General features: G+C 36.4%; 1 long non-coding RNA gene across 1 annotated transcript in view; it reads left to right on the forward strand.

Annotated features, from left to right (window-relative positions):
* Positions 1-26,096, forward strand: part of LOC138700469 (uncharacterized) — a 941,569-nt gene that overhangs the window by 599,238 nt on the left and 316,235 nt on the right. Inside the window, exon 5 of the long non-coding RNA XR_011332353.1 lies at positions 16,841-16,871. This is a non-coding gene — a long non-coding RNA (uncharacterized lncRNA). The remainder of the gene's footprint in view (positions 1-16,840; positions 16,872-26,096) is intronic.

Consider the following 26,096-nt stretch of genomic DNA (forward strand, 5'->3'; position numbering starts at 1 on the left):
CTGAAGTTAGATTTTCATTTCTATAATATTTACTGAGTGACGGCTATATAGTAGTCTATGCAAAACTTACGTAAGATAACAATATTGTTATTAAAGTGAAATATTTTTATAGTTGTTAGTCTAGTGGTATGGGTCTTTTCCATATATTTAATGGCGGTGTGGTATGGATATTTAAAGCTGAAGTTAGAATTTATAAAACAGTTATGCTACCGGTTGTTCTTTATGGTTGTGAAACTTGGATTTTCACTTTGAGAGAGGAACAGAGATTAAGGGTGTTCGAAAATAAGATCCTTAGGAAAATATTTGGGGCTAAGAGGGATGAAGTCATAGGAGACTGGAGAAAGTTACACAATGCAGAACTACACGCATTGTATTCTTCACCTGACATAATTAGGAACATTAAATCCAGACATTTGAGATGGCAGCGCATGTAGCACGTATGGGTTAATCTAGAAATGGTATAGAGTGTTAATTGGAAGACCTGAAGGGAAAAGACCTTGAGGGAGGCAGACGTAGATGGGAGGATAATATTAAAATCGATTTGAGAAAGGTGGGATATGATGGTAGAGACTGGATTAATCTTGCTTAGGATATGGACTTCCAAACTGTCTGGTATTCTTCATTGGAAATAAATTTGAAAAATTTTAATTTGAATTGTAATGAACTTAGTTTGTAGCATTTGCTGCACAAGCCACTAGTATTGTTTTAAAGAGCTGATACATTGTGTGAAGTATTAATTTAACCACAAAGTCAGTCGGCTGAGGCGTTTGCCTGCTGATCCGGAGGCGTGCGTTCGATTCCCGCTTGATTATCTTGTTGGATTTTTTCCGAGGTTTTCACCAACTATAAGGCGATTGTCAGCTAATCTATGGCGAATCCTCGACCTCATCTCTCCAAATATCTCACTACCATCAATCCCATCTATGTTAATAACCGTTAGTTGATACAGCGTCGTTAAATATCCGAGTAAAAGAACTGCAGAGTGTTTCAAAATAACTATTCGTAATTTTCATATGTAACAGAAGACATGCAATTTAACATTTTTACGTCTTAATGAAAGAGTGTCCGGAAATGCTTCCGTAATTATGGTAAAAGTTAGAACTCTCCATTGACTTTATCGTCCATGGCTGTCTTTAATGGTAGATCTCCTCGGAAAAAGGATGTAACATCAAATTCATTAAATAGGTCTATTGACGTAGGTGGAGAAAGTAATTTTGAAGCATTCATTTATAACAATAAATAATTACTGCATTCAATAGCTAATAAACTTGTATCGCTTGTTCAATCAAATGGTTCTGTTAGTAAATATAGACGTAACGAAATATGCCCCTGAAATTATTTTCCTTTCTACTGAAACGAGAGTTATAGATTTGCTAGTTACACCCTTATTCCTGGGAGGTCTTCAATTGTTTTTCAGTTATTTCCATTACCATGGTAACAATTGAAGTTGATTTGTTTTCGTGTGTATCACAAAATAACTTCTGACAGATGTATGTACAATATATGTATGTATATATTTTTATTTTTTTATTTTATTTGGTTATTTTACGACGCTGTATCAACATCTCAGGTTATTTAACGTCTGAATGAAATGAAAGTGATAATGCCGGTGAAATGAGTCTGGGGTCCAGCACCGAAAGTTACGGCCCATTCACAATGAAAATTAAACATAACCGTAACATAAGCACAGAAGTTTGCGCCCAGGCTACCAAATGGGATCATTCACAATGATTCGCATAAGCATTAACATAAACATTACCGTAAGACGTTAACATGAAAGTTTGCAAACTCCAAACTTCCATGCTTATGCTTACGTGATTTGCAAACAGAACACAATCGTGGAGCGCTGAAGTATACGACAGAATATGAGGAAATGGCGTCGTTGTTATGTTTCCATGGCTACCAAGTATGTTTGCTGTTATGTTTATGTTCCCATCGTGAATGATGGTATGACTTCTTAATTTTACCGTAACGTTTATATTCTTAAGTTAACGCTTAAGTTATGTTTAATTTTCATTGTGAATGAGCCTTTACCCAGCGTATGTATGCATGTTTGTTTATGTTATGTTATGTTATGTTATGTTATGTTATGTTATGTTATGTTATGTTATGTATGACTCTGACTTGTACGATCACAGAATGGAGGAATGAGCCTCACGACGAGAATTGTGTCGTGTTTGCAATGGCGGACACGTTCAGGTGTAATGTGGTCAAAACTCTCACCCTTCTACTCTAGTAGAATGTATTTACAGATTATATAAAGTTGATTATTAATCGTTCTAATGTCAGACTTTTTTTATCTTATGTCTTTCGAAACGGATCACCCTGTATTTTGACCCATTTGTACCCGACGCAAAGGATTAATCGGAGAGAACATTAGAATTTTGCTTCATTTATACTTATATTTTTTAACTAAAAGTTAATATTTGTTGAAGATAGTTTGTAAAGTTTTCGCATAGTTATATTTGTCCTAATTGTAACTTTAAAGTTCTGTGTGGGAGTGCCAGGCTATTATTTAAAATGCACAAGCTACTGACCGAAAACTGTATTTTTAACGGTGCCAGAACATCCCAAAATAAATTATACGTGCTACAGGAAACGTTACTTCCACGAAACGGAGTCAATCCCTTAAATATTGCCACTACACCGCGAGCACAAGCGAGTCAATAATATAACAGTATTTAAATCGTGAAACATTTGCTTTTGGTTCAGGCTCATTCACTCTAGAATTAATTTAAACAGTATTCCACATTTAGTGTTGTGTATTTCTATAGGAGAAATCTATGGTATTACATGTCCAGGGTTCCATTTGTATACAAGCTGCAATCGTTAAGAAAGCTAGCTCAACAGTCAGGTGTTTCTAAGACGTCACCTTGGAAACCGAAGAAATGATTAAAACAAGCTTTGACGGATCATGTGCCAAGGGTTCAATTCTGAAGATAGAGACGAAATCCAGTAATCCAACGTCTGTTTATATCTTTTCGAAAGTTGTGAAAGGTACTTTAGAGAGGGTGGTCGACTTATTATAAGGTAAACCAGTGGTTTTCAACCTTTTTGATTCCGTGACACCCCTGAACAACTACAGTAGGCCTATATTGTTTCCGCGGCTCCCCTACAGGATACCTTGTAAAAACTAGCTATGTTCGTATAGGAGAATTTTGGAAAGGCTTTTTAAAAATGTAATTTTCATAGTATCTTAATGATATTAGACAATCTCAGAGTGTACAGAAACGCAAATCGAACTAGACATTTTAACGGATTGTTATGAAACTTTGTACAAATCTTATACGTAGCACAAATTTTTTATGTACAAACCTTGATTGTAATTTCCAGTAACTTAATTTTGTTTCTTTATTCTCATTCGGAATTATTATTGCTGTATGGATAACATTTTGAAGATACATTCTTTCGTTTGTTACGAAATTTTTCCTTGGAATAGAAATTTGCTATTTTGTTGAATTTTAAAAATATCCCTAGATATTTCTATAAAAATGAATTCTTAAAATTTTTAAACATTATATCAAAATTATGTTAGACATTTTAATAAATGTGCTTCTAGTAGTGAAATGTCAAAGAGATTTTGAATTTATCTTTAGAAATCACTGAGATGTATCCATTTTAGGACATAGGTATTTTTTATTATAAATTTGGGCCCCACAATTTTTTTTTCTCAAAAGCTAATCACGGATTTAAGTTGTTGCAGCAAGTTGTTGTCCTATAATATACAAACAATGAGAAATGTGCTTCATTTTAAGATCTCCCCCAAGTAAGGTTGTAACCAACAAATCTATAATACACTTTTCAGGAGAAAATAAAATACAGTAATTTCAGGGACATATTTCGTCAGGTCTACATTTGCTAGTAGAACCATTTAACTAATGAAAAATACAAGTTTATTCAGCTATCGAATGCAATAATTTATTATTATAATTAAATGTTACGATATTAATTTTTTTTCTACCTAAGTCACATATTTCATTAATTTCATGTTACGTTCTTTTTCTGTGGAGATCTTCTGAGACAGGAAAATCAAAATCCCACTAACTCCAATTTTTGACAAAATTGAGTTATGGGCTGGATGATGCTTTTTAGTTTGTCCCGCATGCGTGGAAGGCAAGAATACACTAATATCGACATTCATCTGCATTCTGGGGGCTGTTTTAAAACTCGTGAAAGTCAGAACTCCACTTACTCCATGGAATAAGTGAGTTTTAGCATTCCAAGCTTAATTTCCCGGTAGGTGGCAACACTAACGCTCAACCAGCTGAGTAAAGTGATAGGATACAGTATTCAGAATGTCACAAAAATCTATGAAATCCATGTAAGTAAGACTATTAAAGGCACAATATCGAGACGATTAACTTCCAGAAACCCAATACAGATGCATCATTCCCCAGTCAACTAAAGTACAATTCAGCATTGCCATTGAAAGAAGAAAGCAAAAGGACTTGTAAAATTTAATGCAGTTTATTTCTGAGGAAAATAGGATGAATTACCAAACTCTGTTTGCGGACAGTAATAATCTAGAACAGGGGTCGTCAGCACAGAGCACGCTGGGGCCTAGAGTCTCTTACCCGCGGAAAACGCAGCGCACTAGGGTGCACTCCGTAGTTGCTAGCGGGTATGCTCTCTATCTCTCCCTGTTGCACGACGGTGCACACCTGACAGCACCGCGTACCCTTTGCACATTTCAACGAGTGCTGACGACCACTGATCTAAAATCTAGATGCACAGGAAGAATATGAGAGTGAGAGAAAAAAAAACAGAATCTGTAACATGAATGAGACTGTGTTAACATTTTAATATTGTTTGTGGTTTTATTTGTGTATTTTGATGTGCTTTATGGTAATTTGTGATTTTCTGTCTCATATATTTGAAATTAAAAAAAAAATGTAGCAATGTTAATCTTAATAATAAACTTCAATTTTCTCGTATATTCCAATGTTTCATAAGGGAATTATGATATATTTTTCTTTTTTTTTTTTTTTCTTCACATGGCTCATATTTATTCACTGTTCTTAATTCATACACTGTGGAAATCAGAAAACCACTAACTCCAGCAGTGTTTATTTCAAATTGTCGCATAAGATAATGTAAACAGGTTTTGAGGTATTTAATTAATAAAGAATGCAATTTTACACAATATTAATAGACAAATGTGAAATATTTAAAGTTAGTAAGACAAATAATAAGTTTTTTCTCTCTTCTGTAAAATTTGGTTTATTGGAGTTTTTGATTTCCCTGTCTCATTATTAGAAAAACATTTTGAAATTATGCGATCCTCTCCCCTTAAATTAAGCAGAATAAGCGCATGTTTTTTTTGTAGGTTTATCAATTATAGGCTACATATTAGTTTGATTTATCGACACCTACCATACTTCGATCGGGTTTGAACTCGCAAAATCTGTGTTCAGATGCAAATATAGCTGTCACTAACGACGACTGCTTGGAAATATAAAATTAATCCAACGGATAAAGAGTGTTCCCTTGATACTGTGTTGCCGACGAGCGGAGATGGTGTGCAAGACATTAGTACCTCGGGAGCTTCGCTCTGGTTTCCACATTAATTAGAGTCGACTCGGATACAAATGCGTTGCTGCAATCGATACATTTGATGCTTAATCAAATGATTAGAGCTAATGTTGCGTAAAGTGTCCATTTGGGCGAGAAGTGCATATGCTGGCCGCCATTAATTTGAGTGGGCGGCGTGCAGTCATTAGTGAGGTGCGACCCGCACGCAGGGGGTCGTTCTTCGCGACCGAAACATTTCCGGTGTAACACAGTGTGTTTCAAAAACTGCGACACAAAGCAAGCAAAGTAAATAAATAAATAGGCCTATAGTTATTTATTTTTAAAACATATGCGAGTTGGCATAGACGGGTAGCATTTGAGACTCGCATTTGGGAGATCCTGGGTTCAAACGCCGTGGCCGATCAATCTGACTGAGTTTTGTCATGGTTTCCCTCCGTCACAAAGGCAAATGCCGGATTGGAAATTCACTCGTACATCCTTATATGAACGCAAGCCATCTACAACACAATAGAAATAGGAACTCAACAATTGTAAAAAAAGTGTACCCATAGATCCTAAACACGTGATATGATCATAGACGTTAAAGCGTGTATAAGTAAACGTGACAAAAATAATCATTATTATTCTTCTTCCGACAGCAACAATAATTATTTTAATTGTTTTCCTATATCCCTAAATTAAGGAATGAAAATTTGGTTTATAATTCTGAACGCAGTAATGAATGTCATTTAATAGTACATTATGCAACGAGCCTATAATGGTAGTAATTAAGACGCGAGTATGTTTATGAAACGAGCGCAAGCGAGTTTCATAATTTTCATACGAGCGTCTTAATTACCATTATAGGCAAGTTTCATACGGCTTTTTATGCTCGACCATATTTCTAACTTGAAATTATTCATAAGTATTTATGTTATTCTTATCTGACTGGGGAGCGGAACTGACCTTGTGCAATATATCGTAAATTTTGAGATGTGCGCAGACGCGAAAGTATTGATTTTTTCCGAGGAACATATGTCATTGACCTTGATATAATCTAGAGAGTAAAATGAACATTAATCTTGATATAACCTTGAAATTGATTTAGACATTGAAAAACGGGATGACAAATTGTATTTATTTGAATACTATTTACAATTAACGCTAATTATTATAGTAACAGAACATAACCTTCTGCGACAGTATTGGATTTCCAGCCTCCGTGACGTTTCGCTAGTTGTCTTTCGATTGCATACCCGAGAATAATCGATGCTTGCGCTTTCATATTGCTACAATGGTGTTTTCTGATTGGTGGAACACATGAAATTTAATGAATAGGTGTACTTTAATGAGGTCCATGAAAGGGCTGCTACCAGGTGTATAATTACTACATTTCGGCATGGTCGAGCATAAAACTCTTTAAACTCCATGTGTAGGATGAAATTGCTGTTCCTCATTAGGTATCTCTCTAAGGACAAGATGAAAGTATTGCTGTTATTTCGTATCGCTTAAGAATACAATTTTTCTCATCTCTCGAAAGAGAAGGATAAAAATGTTGAAATTTCTTATTTGCAACAGAAAGACTGAATTAATGTTTAATTATCATCTCTCCAAATTGAAAATATTATTACTTCTTTGAATTTTTCCAAAGAGAATACTAAAAACTCTCTTTTTTTTTTTTTTTTTTTTTTTTTTTTTGGAATCTCTCCAAAGTCAAGAATGACAATATTGTTGTTAATGCTTGCAGCTTAAGAAGACAAACAGAACAAACGGAATAGGAGTAATGGGGGAAATTCAACTGAGTATAAAGGGAATATAAGGAGAAGGGGAATACAAGGGGAATACAATGAGAATAATGAGCATACAAGGAGATTAAGGGGAATACAAGGAGAGCAATGGTAATACAAGCAGATTAAGGTGAATACAAGGAGAATAAGGGAAATACAAGGAGAATAATGGTAATACAAAGAGGACACGGGAAATACAAGGAACAAAGGGGAAATACAAGGGGAATAAGGAGAACAATGGGAATACAAAGAGGATTAGGAAAATACATGACGATGAGGGTAAATACAAGGAGAGCAACGGAAAGACAAGAAGGGCAAGAGGAATAGAAAAAGAACAAGGGAGACACAAGAATAACATAGTGTGACTTTTAATTCAACACAACAATGTTGCTTTTATTCACAACAATAATGACTTTCTATAACTGAATTTAAACACTCCCGTCAACAATGGGTAGTTCACTCCATACAGCAACACAGTATTCGTTATTACACTCCACAAACGACAATGGCAATTCACTTGGATTATTGAGAACAACAGTGTACTGCTAATCTGAACTAATGTTCACAAAGCACTTTTTACAAAACAGAACCGTCAGTTGTCAGTTTACAGTTCGTTTGCCTTGGCTAGTTCTTCTAGCGCATTCACAGTATATCGAACCCAAGACTTCCAGAGACAGTCCACTGCACTCGAACTCAAGACTTCCGGAGACAGTCCACTGCACTCGAACTCAAGACTTCCAACTGCGTTGCTTCCGCCTGGACGCCGCTCAAGTTCACTCGCGTGTTGAACTCTAGACTCATGGGCGTTGCCGATTCACAAGCTGAACTCGCTGTCCAATACTGAACTGGCTTGCTGTCCAAACTAAACTGGCTCTCTTCGAAGGCTGCTCGCTTTTTATTAGTTAAACCACACTTTGCGAACCTTCGACCCTCGAAGTTTCTGCTTCTACAGACTTCTGTTCAGGAGGTTTCGTTCTCCCTTTCACCTCGCCAGCGCAGCACCTGCAGCTTTGCGTCCCCTTTGCTTCGTACCACACCGCAAATGCCCATGCACCAGATGCGCGCGCAACCTCCCCCGCCGCGCCGCCCGTCTCTCGCGCTCCCCGCCCTCTGTGGGACGCGCGATCGACTCCCGGCTGTCACAATAGAGAATAAATGGCGATGAAGGGGAATACAAGAAGAATGACAAGGGGAATGCATGGAGAACAAAAGGAAGGCAAAAAGAACTAGGGAAAGACAAGGATAATAAGTAGAATATAGGAGAGCAAGGGAAACACAATTAGAAGAAGGGGATACAAAAAGAACAAAGGAAACACAGGGATAACAAAAGAAATATAGGAGAGCAAGGGAAAGACAAGGAGGAGAAGGGGAGAAAATGAGAAGAAAGGGGTTGCATTTTTATGCGGAAGTCAATTCCAGAGTATTTGTACATCTAAACTGTCAGGAGCATTGGCTGCGTCCATCACAAATACGCCTCCGCCATCGCCGGGTTTCGAACTCGAGCTCGTAGTTATGAGACGACAGCGGGACTCCTTGGTCATGCAGGTAACTCGACAAGCCTCCTGCTTGAGAAAACACAGGACAAACATAACACAGGAGCAAATATTCAGTGTCTCTGGGAGGAAGATAAGCTTTCTTCTTCCTGCGAGAGAGGAAAGCCAGATCCTTTGGTTTTTGCAGCTAGAAACGCTACAGTTTCAACCGCAACGGAGAACTTTTCGTGTTTAGCATTAATTAATTAAGAAACGAAAGGAAGAATGACGTGCATATGCAGACCAATGAAAGAAAAGTGAGCCCTCAAGCGCAATCTAGCGCTGTGCCGTCAGCATCTCTTCACGACGATATGCTTCAATAAAGCATGCGGCCGTGACAGGTAGCGTGCGCCGCCCCGTGCCTGCGTTATTAATTAATAAGTCGATAGAGCTGACACGTGTATCAATTGATAAAGCGGCGCGCGGCCCGACCTTTAAGCAAACACCACGTCACTCATATCTGTGCAAACAGACCGCAACCAGTACGGACGAGGGCTGAAAATTTTCTAATTACTAAGCACTCCAGTTTACTGGATAGCCGAATCTTATGATTTTACATTAAAGACCGATCTATCGAGTCATATTCTGGCATTACTTATAGATAGGGTTCTCAACTTTGGGTCTGCGAATTCCAGGAGAACAGACTCGAAGCACAGAAAACAAAAAAGTTATTGAACAAAAAACGAAAATTAGATAGAGATTTGCGCACTTTTTGTGGGTAAATAATATCATTTACTTCCTTACTTACTTCCTTATTTGTTTACTTAGTTACTTGTATACTTCCTTATATACTTGCTTACTTAGTTACTTACTTTCATACTTACTGGTTCACGTACGTGCTTACTTATTTACTTACTTGCTTTGCTTGCTTACTTAAGCCTACTTATTTACTTACTTCCTTAGTTACTTGTTTACTTTCATACTTACTTGCTCACTTATTTACTTGCTTATTTACTTCCTTACTTTCTTGCTTACTTACTTATTTACTTAATTACTTCCTTATTTACTTCCTCATTTAGTTACTTGCTTACTTTCATACTTGCTTACTTATTTATTTACTTGCTTGTTTATTTATTTACTTACTTCCTTACTTATTTACTTGCTTACTTGGTTACTTACTTTCATACTTAATTGCTTATTTATTTATTTACTTACTTGCTTGTTTATTTATTTACTTATTTCATTACTTATTTACTTGCTTATTTAGTTACTTACTGGCTCACTTAGGTGCTTACTTATTTACTTACTTGCTTTGCTTGCTTACTTAGGCTTACTTATTTACTTACTTCCTTAGTTACTTGTTTACTTTCATACTTACTTGCTTCTCACTTAGTTACTTGCTTATTTACTTCTTTACTTAGTGGCTTACGTGCTTATTTACTTAATTACTTCATTATTTATTTGCTTACTTAGTTACTTGGTTATTTTCATACTTACTTGCTTACTTATTTATTTACTTACTTGCTTGCTTATTTACTTACTTACTTCCTTACTTATTTACTCGCATACTCAATTACTTGCTTACTTATTTACTTACTTATTTGCGTGCTTATTTATTTACTTCCTTATTTACTTGCTTACTTAGTTACTTGCTTACTTTCATACTTGCTTCCTTACTTCCTTGCTTACTTACTTTGTTTCTCAAAATTGGTAAACAACAAATTAACAGTTAATGCTGATATAAACATCAAATTTTGTTTTGATGACTTTCAGACAACACTGCAACTAGTGTACGCAGACATCGCAGTTAAATTTTGAAACATGTATTTATCTTGAGATTTCGCTCAATCATACTCTTAACATAGTCATAGAGCTCGTAGGCCTATATGACATGTTGAAATTTAGTTTCATCTGGATTTCTGCTTTCAACTGATTATCACTTAGCCTTTTTATGGTGTCTGTGGACTAAGCTAAAGACCTTCTCACATTATGCCTAACCATTCAAGACAGGCACTGATAAAACAAAAGAAACCATTTTTATAAGTTCCTTATATTCTGGAGTTTTAATTAAAAAAATACAGTTTTATTTATATATTATCATCATTTAGATTATCTAGTAAAATTTTAAGAATTCAAAATAAGTTCATATAAGTGCATATTGAACTGAAGACCTTTAACCAGGATTTCTAGGTCACTCCTTATGGGTAGAGGTTTTAAAGTCATAATATATATTAAAATAAAAATGACAACTGACGTTTTTAAATTAAGACCTAGACTATTTCATTTCATCTATTATATTCCGTGGTTCTTACATTAACAATGAAGCTTTAAGATGTGAAAGAAGTCAAAATTTTACAAGATTACAATTAAAATTTTTACAATTTGAAAGATACTGTAAAGCTTTGTCAAAAAACGAAAATTGTAGTTGACTGGAACTTCTTTCTGTCCATATCACCCATGCTTAAAAAGTGTTGTTAATCGGAAATTATTATAATTCCGCGATTTTTGCTGTCAAGTAGGCTAGAAGTAAAAACTTTCTGCGGTACATAGCATACGATTTCCAGTCAATTCAGCTAAATCCTGGACGATTGAGGGCCATATCTGTAGAATCTAGATGAATGAAATGGTATATTACTGGCTGTTTTCTCGTATTTAATGTTATTTATAATGTTCTGTAATGCTTTCATTATTATTTTAGGTTGTTCTTATGGACAGGAAGCCACTGTTTATTATTATTATTATTATTATTATTATTATTATTATTATTATTATTTTATTATTATTATTACTTACTAACTTTCTTACTTACTTACTTACTTACTGGATTTTAAGGAACCCGGTGGTTCATTGCCGCCCTCACATAAGCTCGCCATTGATCCCTATCCTGAGCAAGATTAATCCAGTCTCTACCATCATATCCCACCTCCCTCAAATCCATTTTAATATTATCCTCCCATCTACGTCTCGGCCTCTCCAAAGGTCTTTTTCCCTCCGGCCTCCTAACTAACACTCTATATGCATTTTTGGATTCGTCTATACGTGCTACCTGCCCTGCCCATCTCAAACGTCTGGATTTAATGTTCCTAATTATGTCAGGTGACGAATACAATGCGTGCAGTTCTGTGTTGTGTAACTTTATCCATTCTCCTGTAACTTCATCCCTCTTAACCCAAAATATTTTCCTAAGCACCTTATTCTCAAACACCCTTAATCTATGTTCCTCTCTCAAAGTGAGAGTCCAAGTTTCACAACCATACAGGAAAGACTAGATGACAAAGGCTTCTCAACCGAATAATAACAGGCATTTCCCATATTTATTCTGCATTTAATTTCCTCCCGAGTGTCATTTATATTTGTTACTGTTGCTCCAAGATATTTGAATTTTTCCAGCTCTTCGAAGGATAAATCTCCAATTTTTATAGTTCCATTTCGTACAATATATTATTATTATTATTATTATTATTATTATTATTATTATTATACCTCCAACTAACATAGGTTTACAGTAAGGTGTGTTATGAACTTTGAACTTCTGCATATCACCTGTCCACACTCTTTCAGTGCATGTGTGTACAATAAATTAAACCTGTTTTCGTAGAGATATCATTCTAATGTTAAAGAATATCCTTACAGACAGGCGTGACGTAAATTTATTCTAGGCACTTGGAAGGACTTATTATTACGTACCTCGAGGCAAACTACACTCAAGAGAAGGCGAAAATTCGTCAACAGTGTGTGTTTGTGATTTACAATTTTATGACCGTAAATAATTAAATAATTTGAACTCTGTAATACCTATATTCCAAATTTTTAATTATGAGAGGATATTTCTTCTTTAATTTTAGCCACACCCATACATACAACTGTTAATTACTCAATAGTATATAAATTTTGTAGTTGAGATGTGCTTAAAAACTGAACCTTATAGTCACTTTTGCATATGGCATCAGTACAAACTGTGGTTCCTAGGAAATCGTGTCAATACAAAACTGACATAAGGATTTTTCTCTGAAAGTCTTATTAATTGAAACTGACCTTAAAATCTCTTCTACTCTGCGACTTGGCTCTTAGCATACAAATCATGCCAGAACAGAACTAAACTAAGGACATTTCTAAGATTATTTCACACAAATTATTCTTATAATGAATGTCAAAGTTAGCTTTGCTGTACGACTTCAACATGATCTGTGTCATGTTGACTTTGTGGGGATCCAGGGGTAGAAATTTGTGTTCATACAAAAGTGGTATATGAAAATTGCTGTTAAGGTTCATCTATCTATCTATCTATCTATCTATCTATCTATCTATCTATCTATCTATCTATCTATCTATCTATCTATCTATCTATCTATCTATCTATCTATCTGTCTGTCTGTCTGTCTGTCTGTCTGTCTGTCTGTCTGTCTGTCTGTCTGTCTGTCTGTCTGTCTGTCTGTCTGTCTGTCTGTCTGTCTGTCTGTCTGTCTGTCTGTCTGTCTGTCTGTCTGTCTGTCTGTCTGTCTGTCTGTCTGTCTGTCTGTCTACCCACCCGCCCACCCACCCACCCACCCACCTTGATATAATCTAGAGACTTAAAATAAACTTTAATCTTGATATAACCTTGAAATTGAATTATACATTGAAAAACGAGATGATAAATTGAATTTATTTGAATATTATTTACAATTAACGCTAATTATTAATCTTATCTCGCGCTAGTTGTCTTTCGATTGCATATCCGAGAATAATCGATACTTGCGCTTTCATATTGCTACAATGGTATTTTCTGATTGGTGGAACAGCTGAACTTTAATGAATAGGTATATTTTAGGAGGTCCATTAAAGGGCTGCTACCAGGTGTATAATTACTACATTTCGGCATGGTCGAGCATAAAAATAATTAACTTACATATCAAGTATTGCAAAAATGCTAGTATGATTATTTTAAATGTGTTGAACTTTAGAGCAATCTTCTTATGGGCGTTAATGAAGTTTATGTTGACTACATTATGCGGTTGCTAGGATACGAAATCAGCAAACTGCTAAAAAGACAAAAGAAATTGGCTGGTAAAGTTTATTTATGTGGATTACAATTGAACCATGGTAAGTCTGGTTAAGAGGCGCCAAACTGAACATGATTTCTAAGATAAGATATCGTTGTAACATCGAAAATGAGACCAGAAATTCGCTCTTGAGTTCAGAGCTTGTGTCAGTTCGCTGTAGCCCCGATGTGTATAATTGCTTACGCTCTGCTGTTTTTAAACGCTTGTGTTTTCCACTTAAAAATGCGAGATGAAGTTTTTAAAATTTTATTAAAAAGTTGAAGCGCATGAAGAATTTAATTTTGCGCTGAGGCGCCAGCATTGATTCTGCTTTCTTGTCGGTTGCTGCTATAATTACGTGAGGAGCCGTAGACTCTGCTGGTCGCTGCTTCTCGTGTTGTAGATCGGTGGTGGAAGACGCAGAAAGCGAAATTGCTGTTTGTCCGAGAAATCTCGTAGATACTCCCAGGAAGATTATCGGAGGTAAATATATTTTTAACCTAGAACTACATCTTTTTCCTCACTAGGTAGGGTGGGTGGATACGAAGTATATGATTATGTCTCGTGACCAGAACATAGCACAAAATGGAAATATAAAAATTGGAAATTTATCCTTAAAATAGTTAAAAAAAATCAAATATCTTGGAGTAACAGTAACAAATATAGGCCTAAATGACACTCGAGAGGAAATTAAACGCAGAATAAATATGGGAAATAGTAATAGTAATCCGTGGCGCTACAGCCCGTGAAGGGCCTAGACCGACCAGCCGACTGCTGGCCTCACGCCTACATGCCGAAGGTGAGGTGGACGAATATCCAACCAAAATGGTGATATCGTGTGGTTAGCACGATGATTCCCCCAGCCGTTATAGCTGGCATTCGCAACCGGATTTCGCTACCTATCGTAGCATCACGATGCTGGGTGGGCACCGGTCCCATACACTGACCGAAATTTCATGAGAAAGTTTCTTCCCCCATGAGGACTCGAACCAGCGCGCATTCCGTAACGCGAGTCTTAGGCAGGATGCCTTAGACCACGACGCCACGGCGCGGGACAAATATGGGAAATGCCTGCTATTATTCGGTTGAGAATCTTTTGTCATCCAGTCCTCTCTCAAAAAAAGCTGAAAGTTAGAATTATAAAACAATTATATTACCGGTTGATCTGTATGGTTATGAAACTTGATTCTCATTTTGAGAGAGGAACAGAGGTTAAGGGTGTTTGAGAATAAGGCGCTTAGGAAAATATTTTGGGCTATAAGGGATTAAGTCACAGGAGAATGGAGAAAGTTACACAATGCAACCTTCACCAGATGTTTGAGATGGTCAGGGCATGTAGCACGTATGGGTGAACCCAGATATACGTATAGAGCATACATGGGCACAATTTTCGGTTACGTGAGGCACTCGATTTGAAATAGTTTGTTTACTGGGAGAGCAGACTGCAGAGTAGGATGGGAAATATAAACTGCTGTGACCTGCGTCACCTTATCGTAATCGCTAAGGCGGTCAGTGGCGAATTATTAGGAAAGCGCTTGGTTAACGTGAGACTCTCGAAAACTTTTATTCAATTTGGCAAATTAATTCGGCAGCTTTAATCATAAACCTCTTTTCTATTTCTAAATAATTGAATTGATTTAAATCACAGGCGAGAAATTGCGTAACTAGCCAATAATATTCCATCACGTTGTCTACGTTTATTTTCTTGAATATTCTGGCGTTTCTCAAGATTACTTAATAGATTTGCACGTTCTCGACCTAAAATAATTTCAGAAAGTCATGTTTCGTTTTCTACGCACATTTGATATATTTTTTATAAATTTCTTTTGAAAATAATACGTTCAAACAACATTTAATTCCTCGCACCTTTTAATGCAGCGTGTTTAAGGTATAATGTCGTATTTAGTATACTATGCAAATGTTAAGATCATAAATTTTCTTCGGAATAGTACGAAAAAATAACATTTAATTTGTCTTACCTTCTAATTCAGCATGTTCTTTATGACATAAGGAGTAATGTCGTTGTATATTAAATTTATTACTGCCTAATAGGATTTTCGAGCATAACAAACATCGTATGTTCTCCCCTTCTAAACAGCAAAAAAAACTCTTCCTCCCATTTCTCATGAAATAATCGTTTTGTAACGCGTACACACTGCTTTGATAATGCCATTATGCCACCACTGATATTGCTTATGAAACTGATATAGAACCTGCCCACGCCTAGGAGCTACGTGAGGGAGGAACGGGGACAGTGAAGATGATGTCACTCAGAGCTATAAGCTCTGTGAAGGTCAGTGAGGGACAAATTCTCAAGTGAGGCACGATGCCCATGTATGGTATAGAGTATTAGTTCGGAGACCTGAGGGAAAATATCTTTGGGGAGGCCAAGATGTACGCAGAACACATCACAAAACCAACCACAATTACAGCAACATAGACACAAATGGAAAGAATTTACTTCCGGGTTCTCTAAAAGTCAGCTTTAAGTTAGTAAGATATGGTGGTGGTAACTTGGGAATTCATGGCCACAGAAATGTAACCCTATCTCTTTGTCGTCTCCTTGTCATCCTTATTCTCCTTGTTCTCCTTGTATTCTCCATTAATCTTCTGGCAGTAGCATTGCATTTTCATTGTTCCTTGCTACAAGCCCTTTTCTATTGCTATCTGTACATCAGCTACCTCTACATTTGTATTGAATTTGTGACACTCTACAAAAAACATCTCTGCTCATAAACAACACAAACAAATTGATGTATACAAACTCACATGCAATAGCTCAGAGATATCATTTCAAATACGATACAAAGAACACATCACAGGCATAACCAAATCATATAACCATCCCCGTACGCAAAACACATCACAAAACCAACCACAATTACAGTAACATAGACACAGAAATGGAAATTCTACATATTCAGCCGAAAAACAGAAACCAAACACACGAGAATAGTGAATAATAAGTGAATAATTATATCTTGTTACCTTGAGATATGCATATGTTACTCAATATGTTATAATATATATACCCCGATTTTATTTTCAGACTTGGGGAAAGGCGCCTGATCTTCTTGAGGGTGAGTTTTGAAATTGAAATCACTTAAATATCAGGCTATTATTTATTCACATTGATGGCAGTATTGTTTTATAGATCTACAGTACACCTTGTTATTAATTTTTTTTACGTATACCAATTTTGCTGTCTAGTTGTTGAAAATAATATTTTACACAAGCTAATCACTTAGTATGCATGCAGTTTTCAATTGAGCTGTTTTAAATATTTTAGTTTTGCGAATGTTGGTAGATTGTATTTTATTGTATTTATTTACATTCCATTTTATTCGTACATCGCTTCACAGCTAGAATATGGAACATGTCAAAAATATTTAATAGTGCTATAAAGTCTTAATTATAGTCACAGTCTAGTTGAAATATAGACTACAGAAGAGTTTTACAATATAGTCTACTAGTACAACACAAAGTTTTTAATACTAGACAGAAATATTCATGAAGCGTTGTTGAATGTCATAAATTCACTTACAGAATACAAAGCGTGAGAAATTAGGTACTTCTTTAATTCTTTGGCTACAAATAATCTTATGATTTGAGTTTGATTTTTTATATATATATATATACGGAGGTTATTATAAATATTTACTCCTTTTTGATAGCACGATAGAATTGCCAATAGATTTTGAAAGTCATTTTTTGACCCGTATATGTGCTATAAACTAGTAATGTAAGTATTTTCAATATATTTGTAGGCTTTGTTATTTTAATGAAAACAGTTGAAAACTGAAGGCCAATTCATTCATACGACATTTCTGCGCGTTAAAGACCTACGGATCTCGTATCCTCCCCAACATCGAGAGGTTAATTTAGTGAGTGATTTAAGAAATCATTCGGCCTACTCGACGTTCGTGAAACTCATCTGTAATACTTACAGACTCATTATCCTAATCAATGATTAAATATTGTTCGAGAAAGCGGCTAATTATGATGTATTTTCCGACGAAATATTTCAGATTAATTCGTAGAAAATATGATATACTCCTAATTTAGCCAATAATAATTGGTTCCTTCAATTTTGCCTTGATGTTCCATAGCCTACGTCAGTGATATCAAAGCAAGCGTATTTTTCTCACCTTGACGTCGTGCGCGGGCATCAAGCGCTAAGTATGGAAAGAGGAAGGGTTGTGTATATGAATAAGCAACTTGTTGGATTAAGAAAACAGTAGTGCACAAACTTCAAACGGAACGTGAAATTTTATGTCGTTATTTTTATATGGCTTCTTTCTGTTTGATATCATCTATATTGTCTGTAAAACAAAAGTACTAATACCAATTTCTTAATATTGCACTTGTGTTTTAAATGTTAATAACATAATAAAGAGTTAAGAAGGAATATTCACATAAATTCCGTAGTAGTACAACTATACTGTACTAAATGGATGAAAGTGATATCCCAAAAAAAAGAGATTGAGTATGACGTGATAAGTTGGAATTCATATTGATGATACCTTTAGACCTATAAAAGTAATCAATAAACTAATCAAAACAATATTACAGTACAAAGCAAAGTTACCTAGGTGTTGTATGTGTTTTAAGTGTAACTAATATTCCATGACAAAACTCTTATCGCATTATGCTTTTAGGTGATATTGGTAAGCAACTTCCTATCATCAGAATATTAAATTATTTTCTTGAAATGTGATGAAGCTATAGAGCTGACGTTTTTACAACACATATACACGTATCTTTTGCTTATGATGTATCAGTAGTTGTTTTGTTAATTCATTTCCTTACAAACAATTTCCGTGCGAATATTTTCAAAATTTTCAATACACTATCTTCAGTAGGGGAGAGTCGGGTAGTATCGGACATCGGGTAATATCTTACAGTATGTTTCTTTCATCTACCACACGATGATAGTACCTGATTGACATGGTTACGTTTCTGTGATGTCGCATAGAGAAACGTAACCATGTCATTCAGGTACTACCATATGATGGTAGATGAAAGAAACGCACTGTCCGATACTACCCGACTCTCCCCTAATACGTATATACGGTATATTAAATTTACGAAAACTTTCTGTAAGGTTACTACATAAATAGGCCTATATCTGAAAATTTCACTTTTCTATAAAGAAAGTTGAGAAAATATTTCTTTTGAACAAAAAAATCAAACTTGTGAAAAATGAGCATTAAAATTAAAACTTACATTCTTATAATGCACTTAGCCTATACTTCCAGACAAATCTAAAAATTAACATGGATACAGTTTTAATAAGTTCTCTTCCCTTTAGCTATCGAATCAGTGCTGGCCATCCCTGAATACAGCTCGACCAAACGGCATATACCACCTCTTTCGCCTGTCTCTTTCCTTTCCGCTGTAAAGCGCTCAGGCTCTCCTGGGCTCTACAGCGCGCTTGCTCCTATGGGCATCAATTGACATCACTGGCCTACGTATATTGCAGTCATGTGAGTCTTATATCTTAAGAACACTTCAGATTCTTTTCTCGTAACATTTCTTGCTCTGTAGTGAAGATTACTTCATTTCAAGTTTCTTCAAAGCATTATTATTATTATTATTATTATTATTATTATTATTATTATTATTGTTATTATTATTATTATTGTTGTTATTATTATTATTGTTGTTATTGTTATTATTATTATTATTATTATTATTATTATTATTATTATTATTACAGTGGCTTTCGTTTTCATAAGAGGGTGTGGAGCTGTGTTGCGTGGGGGCGGTAGCCATCAGGGGCCTTGAACCATCGCCTTCCCGCCCAAGGTTGTTTTTGGGCCGGTATCGGCCCATCTCTGGTCCCGCTGTAGCATAACTAATAACTCGTTCTTATCTGTCGGGGCGCCCAGTCCAGAGGCAGTAACGCACAGGACGGTGCTGACGTAAGGCCTTCTCTTCTTCGTTGTCATGGTAACCAATGCTCGCGACTGTTGCGGGATTATAACATGCCTTCGTACGCATATATGAAAACCAGATATGAAGTTCAGTTTACGAGTCAGTAAGATCAGCGTTTCAGCCAAATATCCCGGGATAAAAACATGAAAATCTCATTGGATAAAAGCATGAACAACAGGTTTTAGTGCGTACTGAATTTAAAGAGTAATATATACGAAGGTTTACGTACAGCTTTTATGTAATATGTTTAAAGAGGAAGTATTGCAATTGTAATTTTTTTTTCTCGAAATATTTACGAAAATACAAGTTTTCTGCATCTTTTACACTGAAAAAGAAGTTTTGGCCGTTCCACCTTGTGTGTGTGTCTGTCTGTATGCAGATTTTCCTCTTAAATTATTGGCCGAATTTTGTTCACATTCAGTCCAAAAGCAAAATTATCCGGGAATAAAATATGGTCAATTGAATACTGTATCTTTTTAGTAAGAAGAATAATGGGACTTTATGAGAAGTCAAGGATACAAAATGGCGATCCACTCCACAAGTATGCCTATTGACAGGGAATTTAAGGAAATTCCATTGATTGCTTGAAATGTCTGAACTGGAATAAATGTAGAATAGAATAGAATGTTTTATTTTCGCTGGCAGAGTTAAGGCCATAAGGCCTTCTCTTCCACTCAACCAGCCTTAATTAAGAATAGTGACATAGGGGAGAGTCGGGTAGTATCGGACATCGGGTAATATCGGACAGTGCGTTTCTTTCATCTACCACCATATGGTAGTACCTGAATGACATGGTTACGTTTCTCTATGCGACATCACAGAAACGTAACCATGTCAATCAGGTACTATCATCGTGTGGTAGATGAAAGAAACTCACTGTCCGATATTACCCGATGTCCGATACTACCCGACTCTCCCCTACATATTTAAATTATGTATATTTACAATAAACTAAAGATTCTTCAGCAATATTCTTCAGTTAAGTTTTAACGACTAATACATTTTTATTTAATTTGAGATAAAACGTATACGAAAAAATAATAACTTTATTTATGAGCTAATGTAATTCAATTCAAAAGTAGGGTAATAAAACACAATATGTACTTTCTTTAAGATCTTTGTGTATTTTATTTCATTGGAGTTGTACCATAGTAACAAGAGTTACTGCCAGGAAGTCGAAAAGATGATAACAATAACAAAGGAAGCTTTTAAAAGAGAAAGGAGCATCTTCTGCGGACCTCTGGAAAAAGAACTAAGGAAGAGACTAGTGAAGTGCTTTGTGTAGAGTGTGGCATTTATGGGGTAGAAACATGGACAAAGGACGAAGTCAAGAGAAACGACTGGAAGCTTTTGAAATGTGGATATGGAGAAGAATGGAGCGTGTGAAATGGACAGACAGAATAAGAAATTGAAGTGTGCTAGAAAGAGTGAGTGAAGAAAAAACTATATTGAACTGCGACCGAGCACGAGCGCTGCTCATTCGGTCTCAAATTTTGTTAATACTGCTGTATCTTCTTTTTATATTGCTTGTATTATTTTATTTTATATTTCTCTTTGTTTGTTTTTGTAATTATATTTCTTTATTCTGTATATTTGAATTTAAATAATTAAATAAATAAATAAATTGATCGGGAAGGTATAAAATAATTGGCTAGGTTACTGGCTGAGAAGAAACTGCCTACTGAAGGATGTACTGGAAGAAGTGGTGAACAGGAAAAGAGTTTGGGGTAGAAGAAGATATGATTAAGACAACATTAAGGTGTATGGATCGTATGCGAAGACTAAGAAGAAGACGGAAAATAAGGAAGATTGGAGAATGCTGGGTTTGCACTGAATGACCCTGTGAATTAATGAATGGATGAATTCGTGTAAGATATATTGGTTGCGGGAAGAAATGACTTTTACAAATTTTGAAGGATGACAGAGTACACCAAAGTACAGTAAAACCCCTATTATCCGTGACCCTATTAACCGATTGGTGGATTTTCCGACTGTCTTTCTCTCTCGCACAAAAAAATATGAAGTACATTAAATTAGCACGAATTTTTTTTTTTTTTTCAGAGTGTGTTTTACCAACCTTTACCCTTACGCATTATGGCCTACTCTTTGAGTGGCCGTAACTTACTATTTAACTTCTGTGCAAAATGTCTTATACAAGTGTCAAAAGAAAACATGTTTTAGTACGGAAAAAAGTGTAAGTAGGTTTTTTTTAGTAGGCTATAAGTGCAAGTAATTGAGTGCTTTGGGAAAAAGAAAATGTGGTTCATCTCATATCACAATACGAGATAGGAATCCCTACAACTGTGCGTGATTTAGGGTAATGAAAAACAAAATATAAAGTGTATAAAATTTGTAAATCTACAACATGAGACCTCTACTATTCCTATCTTCCCACAGACAGTAGTCATATGGAGTTTCCTTGGGCATTAAAAACCCGTCGTTGAAAACCAGACTTAAGTACAATAAATAATGTTTTAATAACTGACATCGGAAAATCAAAATTGAATTGTTAAAAAAAGATTTAAATTAGTGAACTAGTCATCGTATTAAAAGAGATCATGGAGGAAATTACGAAACTATTATGTAGCTACTCAGTTTATGAAAACATTTATGGTACTGATTATCCGATTTTTTCGATTAAACGTTCACTCCACCCCCTTCATTACCACGGATAATAGAGGTTCTGCTGTAAACAAAAATCTGGAGCGCAAGTGCTCCGGGAAGGATTTCAGCCTTATGTCCTGTGACGGAGTTTTCCGGCACGTTAAAGATCTCCAAGCCTGAATTAGAACCTTTACACCAAATGTATCTTCTCTCTCACCCTAGTATTACCTTAGTTGCATACTAGACGGCGTTTGAGGCGATGAGCTTACTACTATACTCCAACCACGAGAAAGTCTCCAGGGAATGACATGAAGGGGGGTGATGCTGTGAATGAATGTTGATGTCATAAGATGTCATAAGGTCACACACGTGGGTACTCGTATCTCTATTGGCTAGCTCTCACAGCACAAACCATAACACTGATGTACACATTTTTATACTACCCTAGTTACAAAATTAGATCACGGTTAATCTCCTGGTCTTTTAATCCATTCATACAGGAAATAACATATGCAGGAGAGCGCATGATTTTTAAACTGACGTTATAACTCTAATATTATCTATCTACTTCCCTCCAATAGTTGACACAATAGTAAGCTTTCACGGTTTATCTCCTGGTTGGAGAACAGTACATGTCCCTCTTCTCCCTATTGACACAGAAGTGTTATTAAATTCGTTGTAGTTATTGAAACATCCGCTAGGGAGGTACCTATGACTGCGAAACTCGGGATTAAATGAATTAAACATTTTGTTACTATTTTGAGACCATGAATCTCGAATTTTAGGTAGAATATTCATTATTTTCTTCATTTACTGTCTTTAGGAATGATGGCAAAATAATGATGTTGAAAGTTTCTTATTGACTGGACGATGGGTATGCAGTAGAAGAAACTGCTTTGGCAATGGTTTGTAGTTCGAAACCCTGGTACCGCAGTAAATAGAAGTAAAACGATAACAGAAAACCGCAATCCTTTACTGGCAAATATCTTGGTCGTCCTGTAGGGATGAGACCACATTGTAACTATTCGCATAAATAGCGCATGCGCAATGAGATGGTTACGCAACGGTCGTTGGACAGTTTGTTCTATTTTGGTCCTCCGTGGCTCTTGTTACATCAGGGTGGGGAGTAGCGCAGTGTAGGAGGGTCCATCTGCTTTTTGTTGTTTTCCGACCGGTCACGAAATCCCGAAGAGTCTGACCTTCAGGTGGAAATGCTCTCATTGGGTTCACATTATCATATTCACTCCGCCCGCCCGCCCGCTACACGGGCGTCGTCTAGCGCTTGGAACCCGAAAGAACTGTCAGACAGATAAACGCAGGTGTTGCTGGACTACCGGGAGTACAGGGTTCGATTCCCTTCAACAGATTTTTCTTAAAATGTTATTATGTGTAAAGAAAAAGCATAGTTTTTATTGCTATTGGGCCTACTACTACTACTAGTCTACTACTACCACTACTGCTGCTGCTACTACTATTGTTACTGCTCTTACGACTACTGCTTAGCCTATTACTGCTGCTGCTACTAATCCTACTACTACTACTACTAATACTACTGTTACTACTACTACTAGGCTACTGCTACTACTACTGTTACTACTGCTACTACTACTGCTACTACTACTACTGCTACTATTACTGTTACTACTACTACTGCTACAACTACTACTACGCTGCTGCTGCTACTACTACTACTACTACTGCTACTACTACTACTGCTACTACTATGCTGCTGCTACTACTACTACTACTACTACTGCTACTAATACTATTACTACCACTGCTACTACTACTGCTACTTCTACTGCTACTACTACTGCTACTACTACTGTTACTGCTACTACGCTGCTGCTATTACTACTACAGCTACTACTGCTACTACTACTACTACTACTACTGCTGCTGCTACTACTACTACTGCTATTACTACTACTACTACTACTACTACTACTACTGCTGCTACTGCTACTACTACTACTACGCTGCTACTACTACTACTGCTAATACTACTACTACGCTGCTGCTATTACGCTGCTGCTACTACTACTACTAATACTACTACTACTGCTAATACTACTACTGCTACTACGCTGCTACTACTACTACTACTGCTACTACTGCTGCTACTGCTACTACTACTACTACTACTACGCTGCTACTACTACTACTACGCTGCTGCTATTACGCTGCTGCTACTACTACTACTACTACTGCTAATACTACTACTACTGCTACTACGCTGCTACTACTACTACTACTGCTGCTACTACTACTGCTACTACTACGCTGCTACTACTACTACGCTGCTGCTACTACTACTACTGCTGCTATTACCACTGCTACTACTGCTGCTGCTGCTACTACTACTACTACTACTACTACTACTACTACTGCTAATACTGCTGCTGCTGCTGCTACTACTACTACTACTACGCTGCTGCTATTACTACTACTACTGCTACTACGCTGCTGCTGCTACTACTATTACTGCTACTACTGCTACTACTACTACTACTGCTACTACTACTGTTACTGCTACTACTGCTACTACGCTGCTACTACTACTACTACTACTACTACTACTACTACTACGCTGCTACTACTACTACGCTGCTGCTACTACTACTACTGGTGCTACTACTATTACTACTGCTACTACTGCTGCTACTGCTGCTGCTACTACTACTGTTACTACTACTACTGCTGCTACCACTGCTACTGTTGCTGCTGCTACTACTACTATTACTGCTACTGCTGCTAATGCTACTTAATACAGAACGTTATAGACTACAAAAGCATTTGGCTGCTGGGTTCGCGATGTACGGGGTAATTCAAATTCAGTTCAAATTTTAAAGCGTTGTGAATATTAGAATATTTGAGTTAGAAAAAAAAACATCACTGTGTTGGGGAAAAAATGTGGTTTGATTTTTACAAAACATTGTGAATGTCTTCCCTGTTCTCTTATTCAGAAAAAAAAATTCTTTCTGCAACACTTTACCGGTACTAAGAATCTTGCAGAGATAGCATCTTTCAGTTGCGGTAGAGCTGGTGTATATTCCACGAAAACTCGTTCTTTAAGATAAACCCCACAACCCAAAGTCAGCTTGATTCAAATCTGGAGATCGTGGAGGTTATATTGTTGGAAAGTGGATACTGATGACACAATCAAAAAAGATCTGTTCATTTTTTTTTTTTCAGGAATGTAGATTTGTGCCAGTGCGCCCGCCACCCTTTCATGAAGATTATGTTTTCCAGGTCGTGATTTCTCAGTCTATGCGTGACAGAGTTCCGTAGTATAAGGTGTAGCGCTCCCCGTTTATTGTGACAATTTATATTATTCCATTGTTGTCTTCTTCGTGTAAAAATGTGGACTAATGTTCAATTGCGTCCACACCTGTGGAGTAACGGCTAGCACGTTTGGCCGCGAATCCAGGTGGCCCGGGTTCGATTCCCGGTCGGGGCAAGTTACCTGGTTGAGGTTTTTCCCGGGGTTTTCCCTCAGCCCAATATGAGCAAATGCTGGGTAACTTTCGGTGCTGGACCCCGGACTCATTTCACCGCCATTATCACTTTCATCTCATTCAGACGCTAAATAACCTGAGATGTTGATAAAGCGTCGTAAAATAACCTAGTAAAAAAATGTTCAATTGCGCTTTTTGCACAGTGGCCACCAAGGAATCCCGATATAACAGTGCGATTTTTTGGGGATTAGTGAAAGTGATGGGTTTGTAATTTAGATGAGATGAAATAACGCATCACGTGGCAAG

This window comes from Periplaneta americana, chromosome 5 (assembly GCF_040183065.1).
Source record: "Periplaneta americana isolate PAMFEO1 chromosome 5, P.americana_PAMFEO1_priV1, whole genome shotgun sequence".
Taxonomy (NCBI): domain Eukaryota; kingdom Metazoa; phylum Arthropoda; class Insecta; order Blattodea; family Blattidae; genus Periplaneta; species Periplaneta americana.